This window comes from Tursiops truncatus, chromosome Y, assembly GCF_011762595.2.
Source record: "Tursiops truncatus isolate mTurTru1 chromosome Y, mTurTru1.mat.Y, whole genome shotgun sequence".
Lineage (NCBI taxonomy): Eukaryota > Metazoa > Chordata > Mammalia > Artiodactyla > Delphinidae > Tursiops > Tursiops truncatus.
In genome coordinates, this window is record NC_133428.1 from 6,652,558 (window position 1) to 6,680,130 (window position 27,573).

General features: G+C 47.6%; 1 pseudogene; it reads left to right on the forward strand.

Moving 5' to 3' along the window:
* Positions 1 to 7,608: 7,608 nt before the first annotated feature.
* LOC117310576 (mitochondrial import inner membrane translocase subunit Tim8 A pseudogene) lies at positions 7,609 to 15,921 on the forward strand (annotated as a pseudogene).
* The last annotated feature ends 11,652 nt before the right edge of the window (positions 15,922 to 27,573 follow it).

Here is a 27,573-nt window from a genome sequence, read left to right on the forward strand (position 1 = left end):
TGGCTTCTCCTCTGTGTCTGTGTGTCTCCTCTTCTGTCTCTCAGAAGGACCCTGTCATTGGATGTAGGGCCACCCTCCTCCAGGAGTACCTCATCTCAGATCCTTCACTGCGTCACATCTGCAGAGACCCTTTAGCCAAACAAGGTCCCGTTCTGCGGTTTCAGGTACTCATGATATTTTGCAGAGGTATTCAACCCAGGACACCCTCCAAGTCTAGGAGGCCCAGAACTTTCCAGGGTATCCCCATCCTTGCTGCAGAAAACCAGTCTGTGTTTGTCTTGATTTCAACTGAAAGGGCTGCCTGATTGAAAACAAAAAAGCACAGTGGCTCTCCTCCCTGCCCCTAAGAAGGGACCACATAGACAATGAGCAAAGAGCTCACACAGGGGGCATCCCAGACCCCAGCAGATGTGGAGGCACAGCCAGAGGGCAAGAAAGCACGAATATACCCCCCAGCTCCGTCTCTCCTCTCCCACCCCAGCCACCTTCCGTCTTACCTGGAACAGAGTCTGCTGCCCGGTCGCCCACTGCTGCTCTCACCCCTTCCCCTCTGTTCTCCGCATGGCACACTTGAGAGACACGGTCACCTCCCACCTCACATTCTGCCTTAAAACCTGCAACATCCATTGCACATAAAAAAGAAGCCGAGTCCTCGTCCCAGACCAGAGGCACTGTCTGTGCCATCTGTCCCGTGTGTGTCTCCTGCCATCTTTCCCAGAGCCCACACACCTGTGTGGCAGCAGCTGAAACCCAGATCCTCACCTGTCAGGACCTTTGCCCCCTGCCTGGAGTGCTCTCCCCCAGTCCTGGCTGCTTCACCCTCATTCTGAGGGCAGGGAGCCCATGGGGCTGACCTCTCCTCCAGGTTTACCTCACTGATCCAAGATCTGTATTTCAACAATGGTATGGAAATCTCTGTTTGCCAAATTTTCCTTAGAAAGCATGTGCTACTTTTAGGAAGGGAAAATTAATAATAGACTCTTTTTAATAAATTCAGTATTTAAAACTTCCAGGTAGCGCTTGATGGAGAAAGGCAGCCCGTGGAGAATTCTTCTGTAAAAATGAAGCACCTCCTATCACTTCCCCATTTTCAAATGTAATCTTTCACTATGTCTGTCTCCTTTAAGAAAGCAGATACCGTACCTGGGAGAAAAGGGAGGGTACTTAAATCATGTGCTTTGATTTTCACTGCACTTTACCTGGGAAGGGGACATTGTAGTGTCAGATCTTTGCTGCCCAGTGGGATGGGATATTGAGATTTACTGTGTGAAATGGGCTCACACAATTTTGGAGACTGAGAAGTCCCAGGATTTGCCATCTGCAAGCTGGAGACCCAAGATGGTATATGTTCCAGTCCAAGGGCAGGACAAGATGAGATGAGATGCCCCAGCTCAAGCAGAGAGGCAGGAAAAAAGGGGGCAAGTTCCACCTTCTTGTGACTTTTGCTCTAATCTGACATTTAACTGATTAGACAAGGCTCACCCACCCTGGGGAGGGCAATCTGCTTTACTCAGTCCAGAGATTCAAATGCTAATCTATCCAGAAACACCCTCCCAGACACACCCAGAGTCACGTTTAGTCCAGGGGCCCTGTGACCAGACAGGCTGACACATGGAATTAATCCAAGGACTGTTCATTCTGCCCTGGCTGTTCCTCGAGACCGGGGGGTCCTTGATTTGATTTTCTTGTGAACACCAGTTGGGATTGGGTCCAGGGCATTTCCCTTCACAAACGCCCCCTGGATGAACCCCCAGGTCTCAGGGATCTCCACACGACTTGAGCATCTTTTGCATAAAACTCTGTGGCTTCCACGTCCATGTTGGGGTTCTTAACCATCTTCCCCGCCATCGATCTACCTTGCCAGTGTCCAGGCTCGGAGACATGCCCTGTGGAGGATTAACAGGGAAACCACTTTCAGAGGAGTCTTCGCTCCTAAGGGGGGAAAAAAGCACTAAGTTAAACCCACAGGGTCTGCTTCCTTTTTCTTTATTACTGTGCACCCAATAGACTCTTTATTTTGCAAAATATATCAACTGCAAGCTGACTCCTGGATAACGGGCTTCTCTGCTCTGTTACGAGGATTAAATTATTAGCGATCAATGGCGCCCCTCGTAGGGATGCAGAATGTGTAATGCGTATACAGATGTGCAAGACCCTCCAACTCTAGCGCTCTCTCAACTGCATCCGTTTGCCTAAAGGTGGCGAACCTCAAGCAAGAGGGCAGAGGGAAGCAGACAGACAGAGCGCCTCCGGGGAGCATGCTCAGGATGGAGGCTAGCTTCCACGGCGACAGGAAGGTGGGTCTTCTCAAGCCCGTCATGGGAGAATCCCTCCGTGTCTCCTCTGTCTTCCTGTTCCCTTGGTGAGCACCAACAGGAAGACCCTTGGCCACCAGCCAGTGGCATAAATACCAACATCACGGACACTAGCCAACGTGGACCCAGGACAGCGTGTGCTGGAGGTGTCTCTCTGAAAGCCCAGAGTCCTCTGCCTGCGTGGGGTGGACTCTGGGCATTGGGGTGTCCCGGGATGGGCCTTCCCAAGTGCTGGGAGGTGATTATGAGCTCAAGCGGAGCAGGTGATCCACAATCGTCCAAGCCGTTCACTCAGTGCCCACTACCCCCGGGCGCTGAGAAGGCCAGCTGGACACGACAGACAGTGTCTCAGGGGAGCACGTGGACAGATCCAGAACTGGGGAACGAGGCCAGTGGGGAGCGCCTGAGGGCGCCACTTCAGCTGGGAGGGGCTCTCCATGCACCTGTGGACATTGGAGGCGAGAGAGGAGTGACGAGCCGGGTGTCCATGGGGCAGCGCAGGGAAGGGCCTGGCAGTTTGAGGAGCCCCAGGGCCACAGAGGACGGTAAGCACGCACCTTACCGAAGGGCCGAGGAGAGGCCCCAGGGACCCTGTGGGACACAGCGTGGTCTTTGTTTCAGCGTGGGTGCCGTGGAGGGATAGCTGGACAAATTGGCAAAGTCCTGGAAACAGGAACGGAGCCAGGACTAAAGACCAACAAGGAGGCCCCATGATGATGCAGGCGCAGCAGCAGGGCGTGGATAGACCAGGATTATGCTCGGATGACGTGGACACCCTTCGCAAGGTCTCAAAGGACAGACGTGAGCACCAGGCTGTGAGGACGCTGCCCACGTAGACCTGCTTTGTCTCCACCAACGAATGAAGAGGGAACAACCTTAATCGGTGGCCCATCCCCTCCCAGAACCAAGCTCACGGCACGCCCAGGTATTAGGAGAGTCAGAACACCGAGCAGGTTTGTACACCTCTGCAGGTCAGCATCCATGAGTCTGGGTTATCTGGGTTACCTGCTTTCCTCCGCCGTGGCACGACTCCCCACAGGCTACGAGGCTTCAATTCAATGAAACATCCGACATCCAGGGATGTCCCAGAGACCCCGTGACCCTTCCCTTGTGGCTCAGGCACCCGTGTGCTGTCCCAGCTCCCCAGAGAGGAGCTTTCCTCTCACGTGAGCCTGCAGAGGCTAATCTCCCAGGTAGTTCTCTCTGCCATGTGGATGCTGTCTCAGCCACTTGAAAGGGAAGCCATAGACAGATACCAAGCCATCATTAAGACGCTCGCGCCCAGAATGAACAAACCAACAGGATCACAGAGGACGTCTCCTGTAGGTGGCCGGGGCCCTGCCTGGGCCTCCAAGGGGGTCCCCGCCTCGCCGGGATCAGAGCGTCTCCGTCACCAGCGGGACCGGGCACCCATGTGTCCGTCACAGCCCTGACCCGGCCACTCGGGATGCCAGGGCCTATTCTACGTACATTTTTTCGCTTCCAACGTGGGCCGGTGCTCGTCTGTCTTTAATAGATCTAATTATCAGAAAATGCACTTTGCAATCAGCCCCACACGACACAGGCCTGATTTTTCCGGCGTGCCAGCCAGCTGTGTGGAAAGGCGCAGCTCTAATCTCTCTCCCTCCACATGGTCCAGCAGATGAAAGTAATTTTGTGCTCAACTGTCTATAAGTAATTAGGCTGCGATGTAAAGGGGTCTTTATGAATCCGTTCGGAATGAGGGTATTCGGAGTAATTATGAGCAATCGTCCCCCTTACTAAGATACACCTTATGCATTTTACATGAGCCCCCATTATTAGCATAACCTGACTATCAAAGCCCCCCGGATCCACTGTCTTCCTTTTCATGTAACAGGCTGAAATTCCCCAGAAATATAATAATTTGAAAACAGGGGCGATGACGGTGATCAGCTTCAGCTGTAATTTGTTACATTTCTCTCCTTTGTTTTTTGCCGGGTAGAGACGCCGGCCCATGGAGGCCCCATTGTACACACGAGCGAGCATTCCTCCTTCACTGCGAGGTGGGTTTCGGTGGGCAAGCGGGGTCTCGCGGCCATAACGCACGTCAGGCACACACACGGAATGCCGTCATCTTACTCGTTAGGAGGGCGCAAGACGAGAGCTCCATTTTGCTGAGTAAGTCGGACTGACTCCTGGGCCCTGTGATTTTGAAAGACTGGTCATACTCACCTCCGACCAGACACTCCTTTAGGGTTCCTCCATTCAGACCTTCTGGGGTCACGGTGAAGGTCTGCATCAGAGCCCCCAGAAGGTCTGCCCCTGATAAGTTGCATTGCACCCTCTGTGCAGAACTGGCTGCCCTGTGCCGGCCAGATGTTAGAAGGGGCTGCTTGAATCGGAGGGAGAGCGTGAGCCCTCACATCACGTGGACGTTCGGGGACCTAAAAGGAAATAGGTGGGACAGTATATTGAATGTGCCTGAGATGTTTTATGGCTCTGGGTTTTTCACGGCCAAACAGCCTCCTGGGTCAGGCATAAACATCCTTGAACTTTCTCAAGATGCCCCCAACTTTCTTGCTCTGGAGTGTCCAGGAAGAGGTGGTCAGAGATGTTTGGGGTATGTAGAGATGGTGAGAAAAGGAAGAACCAACCCGATGCCCATCAACAGGTGAACGGGGTCCATGCACACAGTGGAATATGACTCAGCCGTGAAAAGGAGTGAAGCCCTGGCACAGGCTACCACGTCGATGGACCTTGAACACACGATGCTCAGTGAGAGAAGCAGACCCAGAAGGACACACAGTGTGTGATTCTGTTGATAGGAAACGTCCAGAACAGGCAAATCCACAGACAGAAAGCAGGGTTTTGGTGCCAGGGGCTGGGCAGGGGGGCGACTGCTCATGAGGATGCGGTTTCCTCGTGGGGGGATGGAGATGTTTCAGAACCAGATAGAGGTGCTGCTGACACGACATTGTGAGTGTGCTGAGTGCCTCTGAATTCTTACTTGGAAACGGTTCACTTCCCGCTACGGAAACGTCACCTCAACTTCTTCAAAGGAAGAGAGAAGCTATATAGATACACACATATATATACACACATATACATATATGTAACTCATGTGAGACTAATTTCATGCTGTAGAATCAGCACTGCAGGACAGAACAGGATAAAATACCACATCCATACAACGCAGAGGCATTTGGACATTTTTATCCATGCAACTCAGTGGGATTTGATCGTTTTTAAGTTGAAGTATGAATTTAATTGAAGTACGGTTGATTTACAATGCTGTGTTAGTTTCTGGTGTACAGCAAGGTGATTCAGTGATACATATACATATCTATGCTTTGTCACATTCTTTTCCATTCTGGTTTATTACAGGAGATTGTATACAGTTCCCTGTGCTCTACAGTAGCATAAATTGCTAACTTTTATTTATGAAACGCAGAGGCATTTGGACATTTTTATCTATACAACTCAGAGGTCTTTGGTCACTTTTTCCGATGAAGAAAACTGTGTACATCTTTGCTTAGAAACGAAATGATCCAATTTATGACAAGGGACATAAACATTACCTCACACACAGGACTCCCCTCAACACGTGTGACCTCAGAGTGGGTCCTTTGCCACCCGAGGTGTTTGCTGTTCACCTCGAGTCCACAACTTGCTCCCTTCCTCTGGGAAGGCTGTTGTGGCAGCTCCCTTCTCCAGTTTAGAGTAACCGCCACCACGTGCTGCAGGTGACATGAGATTATGCCGAAACCCTGTAAACCGTGAGGCCCGGCAGGGCTACACAATTCACAGGGAACCCACACCAGCTCTCCCAAGGTTCGCTCTGCTGGGGAAAATGGTGGTTCCTGCAGCTCCGTGGGGACCTCGCTGATTCCCCCCAAAACTCAGGCTTTATCTAGACAAAGACCAGCATTCCCCCGAGCGGCGTGTGTCTGCTGCAACTCCAGCCATACGCCGATCTGAAAACTCTCTTGTTCCCTTTAGAATTTATGTCAGCAGAGACCATCCACCAGAAAAAAAAAAGAATTGATTTTTCATTCACACACGCGAGCGAGCATGGGCTCCCAGCTCTTAAAGACGATAATTACATTGTTTTCAAACATCCCCCACCACACCAGCTCCATTAGGATCCAAATTGCTTTCCCACAATTTGAAAGGAAAATATTTCTCTGCGGAGATGATGGCAGACAGTACATTTTCCGCGGCCGTAATGTCCACTCCGTGCAGAGGGCTGTTAGGACCACCTCCAAGCTGACGGTTAACCATGATGGGATTTCACTCATCCTGACCTGGTGATAAATAAGCGGTCCAGAGGCAGCGAGGTACTGGGTTGGTGATGCTTGTTACGCGCTGCTTCAATGATGATGGAGTGGACGCCCGATTGCCTCGTAATTGCTGGCTTGGTAAACATCCAAGTGTTCGTCCTCAGTGTTCCGCTAAAGCGGTTAAGAGGTCTAACTCCTTAATAGCCGCGAAGGAAAAAAAAAGCAGCCGGCGGGGCTGGTGGGGTGACGGGGGAAGACTATTTCTTTGGACACGTAAATGCTTTTGGGCCGCTGGCTAATTGCACTGGTCCAAAATGTCCTCGAGGAAAGCCAGGTCAGAGTTTTGTTTTTCTTACCTCATCTGCATTGCTTTTTTTTTTTTTTTCTCCCTCAGCATCATAACTGAACCATCAAGCATTCCTCTAAGGCTTCAGGATTCTGTTTACAAGAGAGACACTGGCTTGGGAACCAAGGGGCCTTTGGCCATGTCCCGTGCTGCCACTGAGAAGCTAGTATTAAAAAGATAATGCTGGCCACTGACACCAATCCCTTCCCAGAAAGAACTGTTCCTGGAATGTAAAGAAGAGTATCACTGCAGAAAAAGTACCACTAACTGTGGTGTCTTAGCAATTCCCTGCACCTCCAATGGGTGGGGGGGGAAAAAAGGTATAATTCACTGTATTTCCAAATAACATTAAATTGTAGTCAAAATATTTAGTGCTCCAGTCGATTTGGTCCAAAGAAGCCAACTGGTTGGAAAGAGTTTGTGGAATAAACACAAAAATACAACGTAGCAACGATTAGACAAGACCCATCCCAAATTTTATCAGCCTTCTTAAAACCAAAGAGTCATCAGTAAAATTTTTCAATGGGATCCAGGTTCGATTTCAATGATGCATGTCACTGGGGTCAGGTAAAAAAGGTTTTTGTTCGGGTTTTTTTTTCTTTTTGGCCACAGGAGGTTCAAGCTGCCCTTTAACACCAAGATGGTTCGAGGCATTTATAGACTCATCAGCCCTATTTTCAGATTAAGATTCCGTAAGGGTGTAACCATGCATTTTCCCATCTTCAACCCCAGGTGAGTTCTGCAGTTCATCATGGCGTCCATCTGATGTCCCTGGATGCAGGTGACATCGTAGATATCCCAGAGGTTGACTTTCTGGGTTTGAGATCTCAGCCGGACGCCCAGATGTGGTGTCTTATTCCTCTTGCCTGTTCCTCCAAAGCTCACTGCAAATTTTAAAAGGCATAAACCTTTAAGCAATGGCATTTTGAGCGCCCGTTTCCCCATGAGAAGGGACCTGACATCACAGCAAATGTGTGAAAATGGACTCCCCTGATTTTGTTGGCCAGAAGCACACAGACCTGGCAGAGAGACGCAGTGACATCAAGTGATGTTTGGGGTTTAGCCAAAAAAAAAAAAAAAGTATTCAACTATTTTTTTCAAATATTTTGGTCTTGGCAAAGCCTACTTTTTAAAAGTGTTTTCCTTCATTTTAAGACCCATGAGTATTTCGAGGGAAATGTAATCCATCTGACAGAAGCATTTTTTTTAGCTCACCACAGACAAAGTGAGAAAGCACCACTTTCACTGGTACTTAGAAACCATGGAACTGCTGGGGGAAGTGTGGTCATTTCCCAAACTGAAATATCGTGCAAGGTATGAACGATAAGAAGAAGACAAAGAATGCAGAGACTTACCCAGAAGCAACAGATTTGGAAAGGAAATTCAACAAGGGAACCAGAAGTAACTCCCGCTACATGATACCTTTATTCTTTGTTTGCAACCAGACTATATCTAGAACACATCCTGGGCACGGCAGGGAGAAAAGAAATAGAATAAAACACAAACTCTGTGTCCTCTCATAAGTAGCATGATTCCTAAAGACAGAGAAAGAATTGGAGAGCAGTGAAAACGCAGCAGACACAGCTACAGGAGAGACTCTCCTCAGCTACAGGAGAGACTCACTGGCCTCGTGGCCACAAGTACCTGCATCTTGTGGTTGTTATGTCTTTCCGTGAGCAGCTACTGGGCTCCAGCGAAGTCACAGAGATGGACAGACGTACCAGGAGGAGATCTGGATAAAAGTGCACTCGTTGCAGGAAACAGAGCTGGGTGAGTACTCCTCAACCACCTTTTTATTTTGTCTATTTATAGAGAAATAAAAGCCCCAAAGGTAAGGAGTTCATTAGAGGAAAGCAGAACAGAATCTCTGCCAGGGAGGAGTCCCCAGTCCACGGTGAAGGAGCCCTCAGTCCATCCAAAGAGGAGGGGAGAAATCTTCAATCCATGGCAGAAGAGCCCTCGGTCTAGGCATTGTAAGCCAATTCTGCAGAACCAAGAAGTGAACCACGGCTCAAGTCACTGGGGCCTCTGATCTCCTTGGACCTCAGGGAGCTGTGCCCACAACACGGGGTAGCTGAGCTGGGTCCCTGGGGCCACCCACTTATCTCCTCCCCAAGAGGGACAGAGGCAGGCGCAGGAGTGGAGGGTGTGAATATCCCAACGAACAGATACTCAGGCATTCCTGAAGCGCCACAGAAAATTTAGCCAATAGGGTTAACAGTGCCTTAAAGGGCTTTTCCACAGGGAACATCCGATTAGTTGCCAGGGGCAAATCTTTCGTGCTTAACAAAGCTGCAAAACATTCTGATGTATCCTCTGTACGATGCTAAGGATCTGCGTTAGAACGTCAGCCAGCAGTCAGCGTTGCTGTTTCTGTAACGATGGAACCCTCTATGTGGTGGTGAATTTTGTGTCTACCTTGGTGCCCAGATGTGTGGCCAGACATTACTGCGGATGTGTCTGTGAGGGTGTTTCAGGATGAGATTCACATTTAAATCTGTGGACTTTGAGTAACGCACATTGCTCTCCATAACGTGGGTGGGCCTCATCTAATCAGTTGATGGCCTGACCGGAGCAAAAACATTGATATCCTAGAGCAAGAGAGAATTCTGCACAGATGGCCTTCAGACGTCAGCTACAACATCGGCTCTTCCCTGGGTCTCGAGCCTGAGGTACTACCCCAGAGATTTTGGACTTCTAGCCCTCACAGTCATGTGAGTCAGTTCCTTATAACAATCTCTTTCCCTCTCTCTAGGCTATGGATATAGACAGATAAACAGCAGATAGATAGATGAGAGATAGATAGATAAAAGATAGATACATAGATACACAGATAGATGCATAGATGATGGACAGAAAGACAGATAGATACATAGTTCTGCTGGCTCTGTTTCCCAGGAGTACCCTGGCTAATACAACCTGTCTTCCCTTTTGCTCCTACCGTGTATTTTCTGGCAATGTGACTCCTGTGCGGCATTACGGGTGGCAATGAGACAATAGCTAGAAATGGACAAACAAGTGTTATGCCTAATTATCATCAATAGGAAGCCTTGGCAGAAGAAAATATTGACGTCATCAGCTGGCCCAAGGAAATGTGAATTGGATGTATCCTTGTCACCTGCTTCAACCATCGGGAAACTCCAAGACAGGAAAATACAATAAATAACCTGAATTCTTTTTCCAGGTGAGTTCTATTTAGACGTTTCACCATGTTTTAATTCCATAAAATTGCCTACTTGTGTGAGAGAGGAATGCTTGGATATCTACCTGGAAATTTCAGAGCACGTTTGGAAACACAGGGACGTATGTCATAGCCCACAAAAGGGCTGGATCCCAAGGACCCCCACAGCTACGGTCCTTGCCATGAAAACAAAGAATTGAATCATCTGTAGGAAAGGCATGTTTGATTTAATTTCCTGATCTCTGCAACACGGCCTCCCTGTACTTGGCGAGGGTGGCGGGCAAGGCTCCCAGCCCAAGTGCCCGTGAATATTCCATTAGAAATTAATTAACCCACGTCTGCTCAGAAACACTCCAATCATCCGAGGTTACACGCCGTGCCTGATGCATTTATAGCCCCCATGTAAGTAGTCCCCGGAGACCCCCTAATGTGTAAACAGCATAAAAAATGATCCTTTATTCCTGCGAGCTTCACCTGCCACCTTAATTGAATAAATGGGGCTATGATCCAGGAACACTTCTGCACACACGCATCACGGTGACTCATCCACCACACGTGGACACACGCCCACCTCCCTGCTCTCCCCTCGCTGAAGAGATAGTCCAGGACGATTCTCTTGTATTGAATATACATTCTGCTCCAAGTACTGCAGGTCCACACTTTTCTCCTCTCCCCATCCCCAGCCTGCAGAAGGAATAGAAATTAATGTTTAAGGCAACCATGTCTTATGTCCTACGTATTTAATCGTATAGAAAGGACACGTCCAATTGTGAGGACCATGCCCCAGATGTAAGCTGATTTTACCTTAAACAAAACCCTACCTGCCGGTCAGGGAACCACCTGTCATGACCCAGTTTTGCCAATCTGTGGGACGTGGCCCAGGCTTGCCCTTTTAGAAGAAAAAGGAATGACAAGCGTTTTGGAAAATGCCCCCAAAGCTGCACAAGTCAACACCAGGCACAGTCCCCAAATCTCCCTTAAAATGAGCTCCATGCCTCCGCCATGGCCCTGGGGCTCTGCCCCGCCCAGAGCCCGTCTGCCCTCGACGCCACCCCCCTACGCTGTCTCAACACCAGTGTGCTTTCCTAGGCACACCCCACCCCACCGCTACCCCCGACCACTGGTCACCTTCCCTATTTGATGCCCTTAAGAACTCTCAGCAGTGCCTGGGTTGCCTCATGGATGAACTGGTTTCCACTTTTGTTATCTTTCTCCCTCTCCTGGAATGCATGCTTTCCCCCCCTGGTAATCTTTAACTGTGAGAAAACAACGCAACATACAATTTACCACCTTCGCCTTTTTTAAGTGCGCAGTGGAGTGCTATTAAGTCCATTCACCTGCCACCACCCCCACCATCTTTCTCCAGAACTTTATCATTGCCCCAGACTGAAACTCTGTGCCCGTCGCATCCTAAATCTCCGTCCCCCTCCCCTACCCCTTAGCACCGCCATCCTACTTCTGGTGAATTCAGGAATCACCTGAATGATGAGTGGAATTCTACAGGAGTTATCCTTTCCTCTCTGGCTTATTTCACCGAGCATCATGTCCTCGGGGTTCATCCACGTTGTAGCAGGTGTCAGAATGTCCTTCCTTTTCGTGGCTGAGTCACATCCCACTGTTTAGCTATATCCCATCCTGTTTATCTTATCATTCATCGATGGACTTGCTTCCACATTTTAGCTACTGTGACCAGTGCTGTTGCAAACGTGTGTGTCCTGGAAACGATGATGCTTGAGTCCCTGAATCTGCCTGACATGTGCCTGGGCTGCAGTGGGTCCCCTAAACGTACGTGCCGACTAAATTCCAGCGCTCTTCCCTTTTTTTTTTTTTGCGGTACGCGGGCCTCTCACTGTTGTGGCCTCTCCCATTGCGGTGCAACAGGCTCCGGACACACAGGCTCAGCGGCCACGGCTCACGGGCCCAGCCGCTCCGCGGCACGTGGGATCCTCCCGGACCGGGGCACGACCCCGCGTCCCCTGCATCGGCGGGCGGACTCTCAACCACTGCGCCACCAGGGAAGCCCTCTTCCCTTTTATTATTTATTGGAAGCCACTCAATAACTGTACTTCGTAGAATGATAATCCCTCTTTCAGAGATGGAGAAAGTGAGACGTGGCACGGTAATTTTCCCACTCTCTCATAGCTGGGAAGTGGCACATTTGGGGTTCACGCCGAGAGCTGACCACTTTGGAGCTGGAGGTATGATGCCATGTGGACCATCGAGGCAGCTCCAGTTCAGACACTGCAGTGGGTCCCGAAAACTCCAGGAACCAGTTAACCACTGTCAAATATCGAGTCCTCCCTCGGGCCGTGGTTCCAATTCATGACAGAAGGCAGGCAGAGCTACTTGGGGTTAAATACACAAGAGGTCGAAGAGACAGTAGCCATGATGTAGTTCCCCAGAGTTTAAAAGACAAAGGGTCCCTGGTAAAGACATGAGCAACTTGCTGACCTGCGGGGGCTCGAGCTGATGGAGAGCATGAGAGATGGGGAGAGATTTCCCAGGAATCAATCCCTAAAGGACGGAGCCTATAGGAACCAGAAGGTGGGTATGACGAACTGAATAATAACCCCCAAATGCTCACGTTCTAATCCTGTAAACTGTGAACTTATATGGCAAAGTCTTTGCAGATGTGATTAAACATCTCAAGATGTTTAATACAGTACCCTGGATTATCCAGATGGACCCTAAATCCAATGACAGAGTCCTTCTAAGAGACAGAAGAGGAGAGACACAGACACAGAGGAGAAGCCACATGAAGACGGAGGCAGAGACAGGAGGGACGCGGCCACAAGCCCAGGGACGCCTGGAGACCCCAGAAGCTGTTAGAGGTGGGAAGGACCCTCACTGAAGCCTCTGGAGGGAGCACAGCCCTGGGACACCTGGACCTCAGACGTCTGGTCCCCAGGAATAGGGGAGGATGAATATGCAATGTTTTAAGCCACTCGTTTGTGGTCATATGTCACAGCAGCTCCAGGACAATAACACTGAATGATTTTGAAGTCTCCTCTCCAGCTGAAACTTCACATCAATGTATTTACATGTCTCTCTCACTTTGTGCTTGTCCACTCAGTCTGCCAATAACAACATGCCACAGATGGGGTGGCTTAAACAACACCCTTATTTCCCACAGTCCTGGAGGCTGGGAGTCTGAGATCATGGCGTGGGCACATTAGTTCCTGGTGGTGTTCTCTTCCTGGCTTGCAGGCGGCCACCTTCTCTATGTGTCCTCACACGATGAAGAGAGAGCTCTGATCTCTTCCTCTTCTTATAAGGATGCTGATTCCATCATGGGGTCCCCACCCTCATGACCTCATCAAAACCCAACCACCTCCCAAAGGCTCTACCTCCTAACATCATCCCACTGACAGTCAGGGCTTCTACATATGAAGGACACACATTCCGTTCACAACATCACTCGTACGTTGGACTCTTGATGGGAAAATATGTATGTAACCAATTTAACAGGCTCTGGGAGTAGTTTTTACTGGAGAATCCTTGAGATGTATCTGTCCCTACCAGTGTCCCCAGGGTGCACTGGAGGAGGCTGTACACAGAGCTCTCTGATGTGGGCATCGCGGGTACCAAGCATAGCTTTTTAGGGTGATACCTTAATTGTCACTCATAGTCTGCCACCCACATGAAGATGATGACTATGAATCCCAGTCTCCCACCAGGACACCAAGCCCATCAGGCACAAGTTACCTGAACTTAGGTACAAGGTCACAAGGAAAGAAGCAATTGCCAGGGGACCCGCATGGCCAGAGCAACATAAACCCACACGGGTCTGGACTTACAGCCTTAGGGCTGTACCCTGAGAGTTCACCACATGACGACAGTCCTGGTGGCGTGGCTCCCACCCCCTTCAAATAAACAGAATAATGTTAAATTATGATCAACATACTATTCTGTGTCCTTAATTCTCAGGCACTCTCTTTATCTAAATATTACTGAAATCAAAACATCTTTCAAAAAGAAATGGACACGTGAACCACAGTGGATTTTATTTTTCCAATAAGTCCTTTCCTTTCAAATCACTTTCCTTTAAATCACTAGTTTATTAGCTCATGTCATCATTAGATTGAGAAACTACGGGCGTGCTCCAAGGGATGAAGGTGAATATTTTAAAACATTCTTTGCATTTATGGATTGAATATGTGTATCCTCCCAAAATTTATATATTGAAACCCCATCCTCCAAGGTGATGGTGTCAGGAGGTGGGGCCTTTGGGAGGTGACGAGGTCATGAGGGTGGAGCCCCCATGGATGGGATTAGTCTCCTTATAAAAGGGACCCCAGAGAGCTCCCACGCCTCTCCCACCAGGTGAGGACACAGAGAGGACGTCCATCTATGAACCAGGAACAGAGTCCTCACCAGACATTAAGTCTGCCCTCGGCAGGACCTTAGACATCCAGCCTCCAGTACCATGAGAAATAAATATCTGTGGTTTAAGCCCCCGAGTCTGTGGTATTTTTTTTGATAGCAGCCCAAAGAAATTAAGACATTCACCAAAAGGATTTTCTGCTTAACATTTACGTAAGTGGGAGAAAAAATAACGTCAACTAATTGCATACAAATGAGCATTCTGTTTAAACAAAGTGTTACCCACTCACCAATTCCTGCTGACTTCTGTAAACACTTCTCCTTAATGCTACATCGTTTCTACTTAAAGCCCATTTAAATTAATTTCATTTCTTCAATTTCCTAGAGAGCTGACAGCAGGGTTTGGGTTTATAGGAAGAGCATGAGGTGAAGCGGGAAGTGAGATTAGAAATCTTTGGCATATGACAAACTTGATCAAGTTCTTGGGGTCCACTCAGAAGGGACACAGCAGAAGAACATGTTTAACTTTGATTTTTCACTTGCCTTAGCCAAGGAAAAAAAATGTTAAAAGAGGGGAAAAGAGATGCTATGAATAACTATTACACACACACACATGCGCGCGCACGCGCACCCATGCATTGCATGAACACAGAACACCTACAATTGCCAGACAGAACAGCTGGAGGATAGATGTGCAATTTTGGTAAGGTTGTGTTATTAATACAATTGCTTATTTTAGAACAAGCAGTCTGAGGACCGTTGTAAAACGTATTAAAAGTGGATTTTTCCATGAGTCTATATATATTTTAAAGCACACCCCGTGAAGTAACTGACATGTTGTTCTGAGCTGTACGTAAGCAAGTCACTTGTTTAAAGGAAATTTCTGGTTCCACTAGAGAGTTCTAGGTTAGAGGTTTCTGCGGAGGCTTTTATGTGCTAAGTCTCATAAAAAGTCCTTCCAATCTGGGCAGTTTTCTCACCATTGCCCTCTCTCTGCTTCTAATTGTGAGTTTATCTGGGAATAAATACCACTTGGAGGTCAGCACCGCCAACACAACCTCCTCCTTATTGGGCATTTAGAATTGCTCCTCAGTTTGATCTGTCCTTGAAATACTCCACTTTTGTCTTGGGCAAGAAGCGGAAACAAAGACTTTATGAAATTAACAACTGAATAAAACTGCTAGAGGCAATGTGAAGGTCGGCGAGTTGGGCCGCACTGGTGTGGATTCCTCCTCGTCTTCCTCCAAAGCAGGTTTGGGCTCGTTTGACCCGCAGCTGCAGCATTTCATCGAGGTGGAGACTCAGAAGCAGTGCTTCCAGTAGATGGTGCACCAGATGAGGGAACTTTGTTGGGAAAAGTGCACAGACAAGCCTGGGCCAAAGTTGGACAGTTGGGCTGAGGCCTGTTTTGTGAACTGCATTGAGCGCTTCATTGATACAAGCCAATTCATCTTGAATCAACTGGAACAGACCCAGAAGTCCAAGCCAGGCTTCTCAGAAAGCCTTTCTGACTGACCTCAGCATTACCTCTTTGGAAAAGGGAGGTAGTTCAAGAAATGAAGAGCAGTTGATGGGACGGTTGAAGAAAAGGTGGGGGATCGGCTCCCACCTCTGTCACTCTTGGGACATCCTGTCATCTGAGAAAGAACAAAGACCAATTTTTGTGTGTGGGTGGGTTTGAGGGTCAGATGTGTCTGGGGTTGTGTTTTTTAATGCTAATCATGGGAAAACAATTGACAGATGAATGGAAGACGCCACTGGATGTGTATTACTGTATGTGGGACGATGCTTTCTTCGTAGTCCCAGTAACTGCTCCCTACAATTTTAGTAGTGGAACTGCTCTATAGTTTGATAGTGGGACCACATAGGTAATAATCTGTTATTTGTGTGCGTTCCTTTCAGATTTCTGGAGAGATCGATATACATCTTTGTGTCTCAGAAAGGGCAGCAGTGGGAGAAAGAGTAATTTGGTACTTGCCTGGAGGCCTCCTTATCTAATGTTTGATTATCGGTGCTGGAAAAAAATGTATGGGTTATTCATACAGTACATTTCACCCTTCTAGGTTATCCCCCTCCTTTATACTGTGATTCGCTTAAATATCTATATAAAGTACAGTCTCGAGCTAGTACAGGTACCTTAGAGTCTAGAGGCCTTTAGTTAAAGGAGTCTAGCCAGCGAACGTAATTCTCATACTAAACTGCCACAAGGAAGAAGTTAACTTACCCTGTATATCAGGGCCCCCCAAAATAGAAAGATGTGCCTAAATGAAAAAATAAGTTATAAAGATTTAGGCCAGTCAAAAACTAGCAGCTCTTTCAGATAGAGGTGCATGCCTAACGTAAATCAGCATCGTTTCCGTTGACTGTGTTCTTTTAATCACTGAAGTAAAAGCTTCTACAAGAAAAAACAAACAAACAAATACACTAGAGGCACTGAAAGAGGGTGGAGGTAAAGCAAGCATCCCCCTGGAAACTGGGCAGCCACTGCCTCCTTCATCCATGTCCATCTGCCTGGTTCCTTGTCCTTGATCCCAGATAATTGTTCAAAACAGGAAGCTCAACCAGAAAGACTGAGCTGGTCCTGTGAGCATTTCCAGGAGGACACGGACCCACCGTCTCTTGGGAGAGGGGTCTGAACGAGCCTGCGATGGGGCAGAGTCACCCCAGGGGTCAGGATGGGTACTCCCACATTCTCTTCTTGAGAGTTAGCAGGTGACACACAGCCTGCCATCTCACATATACAGTTTGGTTTATTTTCCCCAAATGCATGCTCTTCACACTGGGCCCTTCTCGGGTCCCTCCAGAGGGTCTCTTTACATAGTTCTCCACTGTTCATCCCCTTTAGAATCAGCTCCCAGGTCTCCCGTGGAGGTGGTCTGGCACACAGCTCTCTCCCCTCCCCTTATCCCTCATCACACCATCCTGCTGGCCCCAGTCCCAGCTCCCCTTCCTGGGCCCCATGGACACCCCCAGAAGAAGTGACTGATGGGCAACCCAAGTGGTTTCCCCAGACCAACCTCAATTCCAGCAACCCCGCCGGTCACACGCAAGGGCTCAGCTTAGCTATCACAACTTGTTTCAGAAAACACACGCTGTTCCCACACAACTCTCCCTTCTGCTCCCTCTGATGTGTGTATGCGTGTCAGCCTGACCACTACAGATTCCATGAGAGCGAGGACCACTCCCGATTCCTCAGGCACCCAGCACGGCCTTGGGCTGCTGAGGCCGGGTGTTGGAGACCTTCCCCAGGGCTGCTCCAGCTCCTCTCTCTGGTGGCCTACCTGCTCCACCTTCTCATCAGACCCACTGGGAACCCTACAAGGACTGTGGACCTGGAGGAAGCAGCTGCCCACGAGGCCATAGAGAAAGGGGCACATTGTGCCTCCGACTCATGGCCCCTGCAGTGCCATGCCCACCAGCTGCTGTGATTTCACTTCCAGGAGAAAGGGAAGGGAGGGAGAAGATAGATGGATGGATAGGTAGAGAGATAGCAGATAAATAGGTAGATACATAGATAAATGATAGAATAGATAGATAGATAGATGAATAAATGGATGGATGGATAGATAGATGGTAGATATAATGGATGGGTAGATAGATTATAGAATAGATAGACATAGATAGATAAGTAGACACAGAGAGAGAAGGGAGAGAAAGAAAAAGAAAGAAAGAAAAAAAAGAATGAAGAAAAGAAAGAAAAAAAGAAAGAAAAGAAAGAGAAAGAAAGAGAAAGAAAGAAAGAAAGAAAAAGAAAGAAAGAAAGAAAGAAAAAAAAGAATGAAGAAAAGAAAGAAAAAAAGAAAGAAAGAAAGAAAGAAAAGAAAGAAAGAAAGAAAGAAACTAACTCACCCAGCGCAGAGAGGGGATGCTGCTGGGGTCAGGGGCCGTGGAGGCATCAACTTATCACAGCCTCCGAGGACAAGATGGATTTTGTAAATGCCTTATGGAAATTAGTCCTTGGCCCCCAAGGCATAAATCTTGATATGGAAATGATTTACCCCGACTCTACTACTATTAGTGCTCTGTAAATTAGGGCCATAAAGCCATTTGCGTTGCCATTAGCAGAAGACAGTCCAGCCGGCTCCCCTCGGCTCGCACAGACACCCTCGGCCTCCTTCCCTCCCCTCTGTCTTCCCTCTCCCCACGTCCTTCGTCGGGGCTGCCAGCCAACCCTTCCACCCACACGGGTACCACCACTCGCTGGCCGCACCCACCCCGCATGTGTACCCGGTCCGAGACTGCATTACAGTCTCCTTGAGACCTCCCTCCATTCCTGAGATCTAGGGGGAAAAATTCATTATTTATGAGTGCAGAGAAACCTCTACCTTTGCTGTTCAATTTGAAACACGTGTTCTGTAGAATCTCCAGCCTTTTGCTGAATATCATTAGTCAAAGCGGAGGGTTCACTACAAATAAAGGCTGATGGCCAGTGTCCTGGATCGGGCGGGATTTATATCTCGAGAATAAAGGAAGGCGTGTGCCTGGTGTGAGAGGGAAACAGGACGAACAGGAAGACTCGGTTTGGACAGGAGCTTTCCAAGGAGCTGGAGAAAAGAGCAGGGGCTGTGAGGTGGGAAGGCTTTCTTTTTTAATGTTTCTGCACATCTTTTCTGAGATGCCCCGGGCTGATGATTCAGCACCCACACACAAAGAGAAAGGAGGAGATGGGGTCCCTGCGGCCTCACAGAGAACGGGGCTGTTCCTCCATTCCTGACACCCTGACACCCACTGTACACCCTTAACAACCAGGAGAGCTCCCCACCCTGGTCTCTGGGATTTCTGTTTCCTGATCCTTTCATCGAGGATTTTGTCTTTGGGAGGTTCCTAATCTTGGGGTGAGAGTCACCATCTTCATCTTGCCCACTGCCATAGATTGAATGTCTATGTCACCACCCCTGCCACATTCATGTGTGGAATCCTAACTCCCAGTGGAATGGTGTCAGGAGGTGGGGCCTCGGGGAGGTGATGAGGTCATGAGGGTGCAGCCCCCGTGGATGGGATTAGTGTCCTTCTAAAAGAGACCCCAGGGAGCTCCCTGGCCCCTTCCTCCAGGTGATGACACAGTGAGGAGTCACCATCTATGAACCAGGAAGCAGCCTCACCAGACGCTAAATCTGGCCCCGCCAGGATCTCAGACTTCCAGCCTCCAGAACTGTGATGAATAAATGTCTGTTGTTTATATGCCCCCCTGTCTACCATAATTTGTGACGGCAGCCCCAGTCGACTAAGGCACCCCTCCCTTCCTTGGCGGGGTGGTCCACTGAGCTAGCTCCTGACTCACTCTTGGTTTCTAATGCCTCCCCCATTTTCTCTTAACTTGGGGAACTAAGTTTCTTTTCTGAACGCTTCTCACCGATTCCTAAGCTGCCTTCCAATGTTGGATGACAGTCAATCACTCCCTTCCCTCAAACGTTTTTACCTCTGCTTGTCTCCCTCTGTTAATTCCTTTGCTCTCCCTAATCACTGGTCTTTCATGCTCACGTCTTTTCTTGAAAAAAAAAATACAAGAAAGGGAAAGCCACCATATATTTCTAAGTTCTCTGTTGCTCTGGTGGCGACCCATCTATTCCTCCTGCCAACTCATGTTTGTGCTTCCTTCTCTCAGCACGTTTTACTTACCTGTAATTCCTTATTTGTGATTCCCTTTTGCTCAGACTCCTGTTATTTACAATTTCCTCTCCTTCCTTGATGGTCGAAACACTCCCACGGACACTAGTGCCCAGAAGGGAGCCTGTGCCCTGAATGGGTTTTAGGGTTGCCATGGAGCCACTGCCATCTGTCTCCAGCCTGTCTGCTCAAGCCCCTGTCCCAAACTTAGAGTCTGGGGGCTGAGGAAGGACTGTGTGACCCCATACTTTTCTGTTGCCCACTGTGTGCCTCAACTTTTCCTCCTTCCAAACAAAATATTCTCAAATACCATGAGACTCTGTTTGCCCTTCCAAACACCTATCTTTGTTTTTGAAAGCCAATGGTAACTTCTCTTGTATAGTTGGAAATATACTTATTGCTCTGTGCCAAAGACATGCTGAAGATTGAGTTTCATGATTCCTTTCTTCAGAAGGGACCCTCCAAATTCTGCTTCGTGATACAAAAACCCTCCATCCATTTCTTATAAGCTCTACGGCAGGTCCTGGTGGGGCTGGCGACATGCAGCCTCACCCAGGGCCACCACCAGTGCTCCTTGATTTCCAAACATGTGGGGAGCAACCCATGTGTCTCGGTCATGTTCCTCCTCTATTTTCTCCACGAGGTCCCCAACTTTCCCTGGCTTCTCTCCTCTCAGTGCCTAGGATGGGTCATTCATCCATCACCCTCTGCCAGAGTCCTAGAACTTGGGGGCTTGGAGTTGAAGTGTCCTCTCCTCCTATAATTTCAGGTTAGAAATGATGCCCAAGAGGTGAGACATTCCATGAGCATGGAAACCAGGTCGCAAATGCCAGGCTGCCTTCCTGGTTCTCTTTAGACAGTCTCTGAGGGCACACACAGGACCGCCAAAGTGGAGGTTTCCCTTTCTTCTTTAGCACTCCTTCAGCAGGCAGAGTTGTTGGAAGAAACTCGTTAACTGAAGACAAATAGAACCTTGTATTTCTCCCCCCTGAGTGGCAAAGAGTTTGGTTTTTTTAAATAAAAGATTATACAAAATAGAAAATTAAATTAGCAATGATTTTCCGATGAAATGAGCAGATCCTTTGAGGCAAAGGAGATTTAAAAGAGGATTTAGACATCCATCCCTGCCTCTAAAACCCACACATGGTTTGGGTGAAATTAATTTTGTCCTTGACTCTGTGAGATGCGGGGACACACAGCCTCGCCGGACAGCCCCAAACCCAGGAAGGTTTGTCATCTTCCCAAGAGTCTGAGCTCCACAACGCCTGTGAAATTCTTGGTTGACATGGGACTTATGTGTCTAAGCAATATGGATACAGGGGTTTTGGACTGATGGTCTATGGGTAAACTTTTTTTAAAAAATTGAGGAAAGATTCACATAACATAAAATTAACGTCTCACCATTTTTAAGTGGACAATTCATTCCACCAGCGTTTAGTTCATTCACCATGTTGTACAACCACCACCTCTATCTAGTTCCAAAACATTTTCATTCCCCCAAAGGAGGCCCCAGACTTGTTAACAGTCCTTTTCCATTCCAATCCTGGTTATATACCCCAAAGAATTGAAGACAGGTGTTTAAACAGATGCTTGGACCCACACATTCATAGCAGCTTTATTAACAGTAGCCCAAGAGTGGAAACAACCCAAGGGTCCATGGATGGATGAAGAGATAAACAAAGTCTGGTTCACCCATACAGTGGAATATTATTCAGTCATAAAAAAGGATAAAGTTCTGTTACATGCCATGATGTGGATCAATCCAGATGAGCCTTTTCTCAAAGGTTTTCTTTGCCCTTGGGTATCGATGTGCATAAGCTATCACCTTTCCTGCTTCTTATCCTGGAAAATACTCCCCACCTGCTCCTTGCATGGGAAGGCATGAACAGCTTCCTTGACTGAGGATGGGCAGACCATAAGGGTACAAGGACACACACATGCAGAAGACACAACATACCCACAAGCATAACCACACAGACACAACACGCACACACAGATGAATGCAACTGCACACACCCAACACCAGTGATATTCTCATGGCTGAAGGGGAGAGAAACCCTCTCTTTAGAAGGACCAAAGTGAGTCTCCCCATGAAGAGAAAACTGAAGCTTTCAGCTTTAGACACGTTTACAGTAGGACGGCAGAAACTAACACAACATTGTAAATCAACTATACTTCAATAAAAATTAAGATTGGGATATATATATATATATATATATATATATATATATATATATACACTATTGATACTATGTATAAAATACATAACTAATGAGGACCTACTGTAGAGCACAGGGAACTCTACTCAGTGCTTTGTGGTGACCTAAATGGGAAGGAAATCCAAAAAAGAAGGGATATATGTATACGTATAACTGATTCACTTTGCTGTACAGAAGAAACGAACACAACATTGTAAAGCAACTGTACTCCAGTAAATATTTAAAAAATAAAAAACTTTTTAAATTAATTTAAAAAATACTTTGTCAATAACATGGCAATCAATGACTTCAATGTCTATGGTTCTGCTATTACGTTCCCACGCCTATATTTCTGTTACCTGTTCTTCTTAAATGTCAGCTTATACACAAATGCAATCTTTTAAATGTAACTATCATTGGTTAAACCATATTGGTTCTGACAATAAACTGTTTGATAACGCCAAAGGGGGGAAAAAAAAGAAACCAAATACCCACCAAATCCTACGTAGCCATTGTGATGTCAAAAACACATGTGGAACCACGTTGAGTCAGAACAACATGATTTATCCTGCACCAGCCCCTCCCACCAAGGAGACCGAGGGTGGTGGGTGCCATTGCCATCAAGAGGAATAAGTCCTGCACTCAGGCTCCTGAAAAGTAGCCTACACGCACAATAAAAACACATCTGCTGGTTGGAAGACCCAACGGCTATCTGTCAACTTTGGCGAGAAAGCTCGTCCTGCATTCTCTTCGGTTCTAAATACAAAGTCAAGAGAGCTTGGAAAGGGAAGATTGGGAGAAGGAGAATCCAGTCTCTCTTTCCCTCCACCTCTGGCTTCATTGCCTGTTATCTCCAATCCCAGGAGATACTTCACAGTGGAAGAAACCTCCCGGCTCTATTACGAGCCTGTAGACCAGCACGAGGACCTGAAGTTTTGAGAATCAAGCAACCTTCTGTCGAGTCACCAACACGTCATTGAAGAGACATTCATATTTAAGAGGCTCCTGAGATGAGAAATGACTTAGGTCCAACATATTTCATTATCAGGAGGCGGCAGGTTGTATTAATCAGGGTTCTCCAGAGACGCGCGGCAACAGGGTGTGGGTGGTGACGCGAGGGCAAGTAGGTAGATAGGCAGGTAATGGATGGACAGGTAGACGACAGATGAATGGATGGATAGAGAGATGATACAGAGAGAGAGAGAGACAGAGACAGAGACAGAGAGAGACAGAGAGAGAGATAGATATATACATACATACATAGATACATAGATATATAGATACATAGATACGTAGATACATAGATATGTAGGTACATAGATACATAGACAATTAATGGACAGATACAGATGATAGATGAATGGATGGATAGAGAGATGATAGATAGGTACATAGATACATAGATAGATACATATATAGATATATAGATACACAGATACATAGATAATTAGTGGACAGATAGACAATAGATGAATGGATGGATTGATAGATGATAGATACAGGGATGGACAGATAGATGATAGATGAATAGATGGATAGATGGATAGACAGATACATAGATGGTTAGATAGATGATTGATATAGATAGATGATAGACCAATATATAGGTAGATGATAGATGATTGATGGATGCATGGATAGATAGATGATAGATAGATAGATGATAGATAGATAGATAGATAGATAGATAGATGATAGATAGAGATAGATAATAGAGGGAGAGAGATGGAGATTTATTTTAAGGAATATTGATGCACATGATCATGGGACCTGGCAAGTCTGAACATCTGCAGGGTAGACCAGCAGGCTGAGACCCAGGGAAGAAGTGATGCTGCAGGCCAAGTCCAAAGACCACGTGGAGGCAGCCTTCCGTCTTCCTCAAGGGAAGTCAGTCTGTTTCCTTGTAAAGCCTTCAACTGATTAGACGAGGCCCACCCATATTGTGGAGGGCCATCTGCTTTCTTTAAAATCCACCAATTTAAACGTTAATCCCATCTAAAAAATATACCCTCACAACAACATCTATCCTGGTGTTTGACCAAATATCCGGGGTCAGGGAAGTTGGCACATCAATTTCATCACCAGACAGGACGATTCCTTTTGGAACAGAAAGGACCCCAAAATAGATTGCTGAGAGTTGGAGAACACCTTGTCTACAGTTTCCTTGCCTCTATTGGACCCCCGTATGGACAAGTGATGGCCAACACCTTATAACATTTTCCATCTTCTGTAGAGGTTTCCCAGGCATCTTCTCAGAGCCACATACCCTGGTGGGAAAGGCACCATCGTCTCGTCGTACAAGTGGGACACACACTGATGCACCAGAGATCGTTCACCTGATCGTAACCTGTTCAGAAAAGAATCAGGTGTTCTGACTCCTGCTTCAGACTCTGCACCCACAGCTCAAGCACACGTCTCCATGTCTGGCCTTTATACGTGTCACCAGTCAGATGGAGTAAAGGACACACGGGAGTTGTTGAGAACGGAACTGCACATAAATCACCTGCTTTTGCCACCTTTTACAGTTACAAATGAAAATCTCAAGTGCTTCTAACCTCTTCGTTTATACGAGTGTGGTTGGTACGTTGGGGTGATGGGGGGAGGGCTGCATGTTTATCCACTAGCCCCTACCCCTGGCCGCATTGGTGCTCATCCCCGGAGGACATTGCAAACCAAGGTTTGCTTCTGTCCCCACCACCTGACACATTCTGATTATGAGACATTGGCCGCTGTGCATGATTTATTGTAAACAAGCCCTCCTATAATATTCACAGCTCCGTAATTCACAGCCCCGAGGCCAGCGAGCTCCTTGGAAACGATATGACAGCCAAGATCACTTCTCTGCATTTACCATGGGTGCCTCATGTTGAGAATGTATAACACAAGTAAAAAGGCACACGTGGCATTTGTCAATGCTCCCCACCCCTCTGCCTTTAGTTTACATTTTTCCTTCCTATTGCTTTGTGGAGTTTTGAATAAAACGGTACACAGAGCTCGTGCCAGCCACACGGCTAATATCTTGAGGAGCAAGGTAAGCATGGCAGCTCAGGGGGAAACGGGGACTAAGGAGGATGTACCGCTAAGGAAATGAGCATCACTGTGATGGTGGACATGGCGGACAGTCCCCCATTCCTGGAAAGACAATTCCGGGGTGTCAGTCTGGATTTGGGGTGGAGGGATGGGAAAAGGCTGGCTCACGGGTCAACAGAATGTTTTGAGCACAGAAGCGTTCGTGTGGCTGCAATGAACGTCTCTTTCTCTCTGCATCTCCAGAGTCAGAGAATAATTTCCCGGCCCTCACCTGTCCACACCCCCCCAGCTCTGTGCCACCCATGTAACCTCTTGGCTATTTCTGAACACAGTTACCTGTGTCCCTGTGTCTGGGTTACTGCTTTATTTTGACATTTAACCAAGAAAGCACCCAGGTGGTCCACCAAGAACGGTCTTCCTCTTTCCCCTAACCACATGTGGCGCTCCGTAGCCAACGAGCCACTTAACCACATGGGCTGCAGCTCCGTCCCCCAAGCGCAGAGAGTGCAACGGGTCGAATTTTTTCTTCCCTGAGAGGTGCTTTCTTAAGTCCTAACCCCAGGTACCTCAGCAAGTGGCCTTACATGGAAATAGGGTGTATTATTCATAACATTTAATTTTCTGTATCTCTTTCTTTTTTATTGATGAATAATTGAGGTACAATATTACATAAGTTTCAGCTATACAACAGTGATTCAGAAGTTGTATAGGTTACACTCCATTATAGTTGTTATAAAATATTGGCTGTGTTCCCTGTGCTGTACAGTATATTCTTGCAACTTATTTATTTTATACACAATAGCTAGTACCTCTTACTCCCCTCCCCCTATCTTGCCCCTCCCCCTTCCCTCTCCCCACTGGGAACCACTGTTCTCTGTATCCGTGAGTTTGCTTCTTTTTTGTTATATTCACTAGTTTGCGGTTTTTTAGGTCTCCCATATAAGTGAAAAAATAGAATATTTGTGCTCCTCTGTGTGAATTATTTCAGTTAGCATAATACCTGCTGGGTCCACCCATGTTTTTGCAAATGGCAGAATTTCCTTTTCTGTGTTTCTGATGCTTTGACATCTTGGGGTCTTCCTGACTCTGGAATATGGGGCCCGGGCTAGCAAATCCCTAGACAAAGCAAACAACACACACTTTTCAAATGCAAATAAACCCATCCAGAGGCCACATCACACCTCCCCCTCTAAGGGGCTCTCACCACCCCTTCCCGGCACCATCTACCTGCCCTCCTCGTCCCAGGGCAGGAAACAGACAGCTAGAGGCAGCCCTAGAACCCACCCACTCTATCCTCTCAGCTTGCTGCACAGAATCACCACTCCCCGAACCATTTTCCTTCCTGAAGCCAAGCCCCATGACCATTTCCCGCATAAAAAAGGCTCTACAGAGGTTGGCAGTGCAATTCTTTCATTCACATGTAAGATTGGGTTCTCATCGTGCAAGAGAAACTCATTGGCATGTGCAGACCTGGCAACACTTGGCTCTGGGTCAGGCAAGGGAGAAGCCTGCAGACAAGCATTCTTTTTTTTTTTTTTACATCTTTATTGGAGTATAATTGCTTTACAATGGTGTGTTAGTTTCTGCTGTATAGCAAAGTGAATCAGCTATACATATACATATATCCCCATATCCCCTCCCTCTTGCGTCTCCCTCACACCCTCCCTATCCCACCCCTCTAGGTAGTCAAAAAACACCGAGCTGCTCTCCCTGTGCTATGCGGCTGCTTCCCACTAGCTATCTATTTTACATTTGGTACTGTATATATGTACACAGGCATTCATTAATTCATACATTCATTGTTTTTTTTTAAATAAATTTATTTATTTATTTTTGGCTGTGTTGGGTCTTCATTGCTGGGCACAGGCTTTCTCTAGTTGCGGCGAGTGGGGGCTACTCTTCATTGCAGAGTGCGGACTTCTCCTTGCGGTGGCTTCCCTTGTTGCGGAGCACGGGCTCTAGGCATGCGGGCTTCACGTGGGCTCAGCAGCTGTGGCTCGCGGGCTCTAGAGCGCAGGCTCAGTAGTTGTGGCGCATGGGCTTAGTTGCTCCGCAGCATGTGGGATCTTCCCGCACCAGGGCTCGAACCCGTGTCCCCTGCATTGACGGGTGGATTCATAACCACTGCACTACCAGGGAAGCCCCCATGCATTCATTCTTTCACCAGTAGGCCGTTACTGTGCGACCGATGTGCTGAGACATCTCAAAGCACTTGGGACATTAAGTCGACCTTGAACTATGAGATCTTCCAATCCAGGGGACCCCACACATTTCTTCTGAGTGACCGAGCCTCATCTGGCAGGAGGCTGGGGCTGTCAAAGCTCAGAACTGC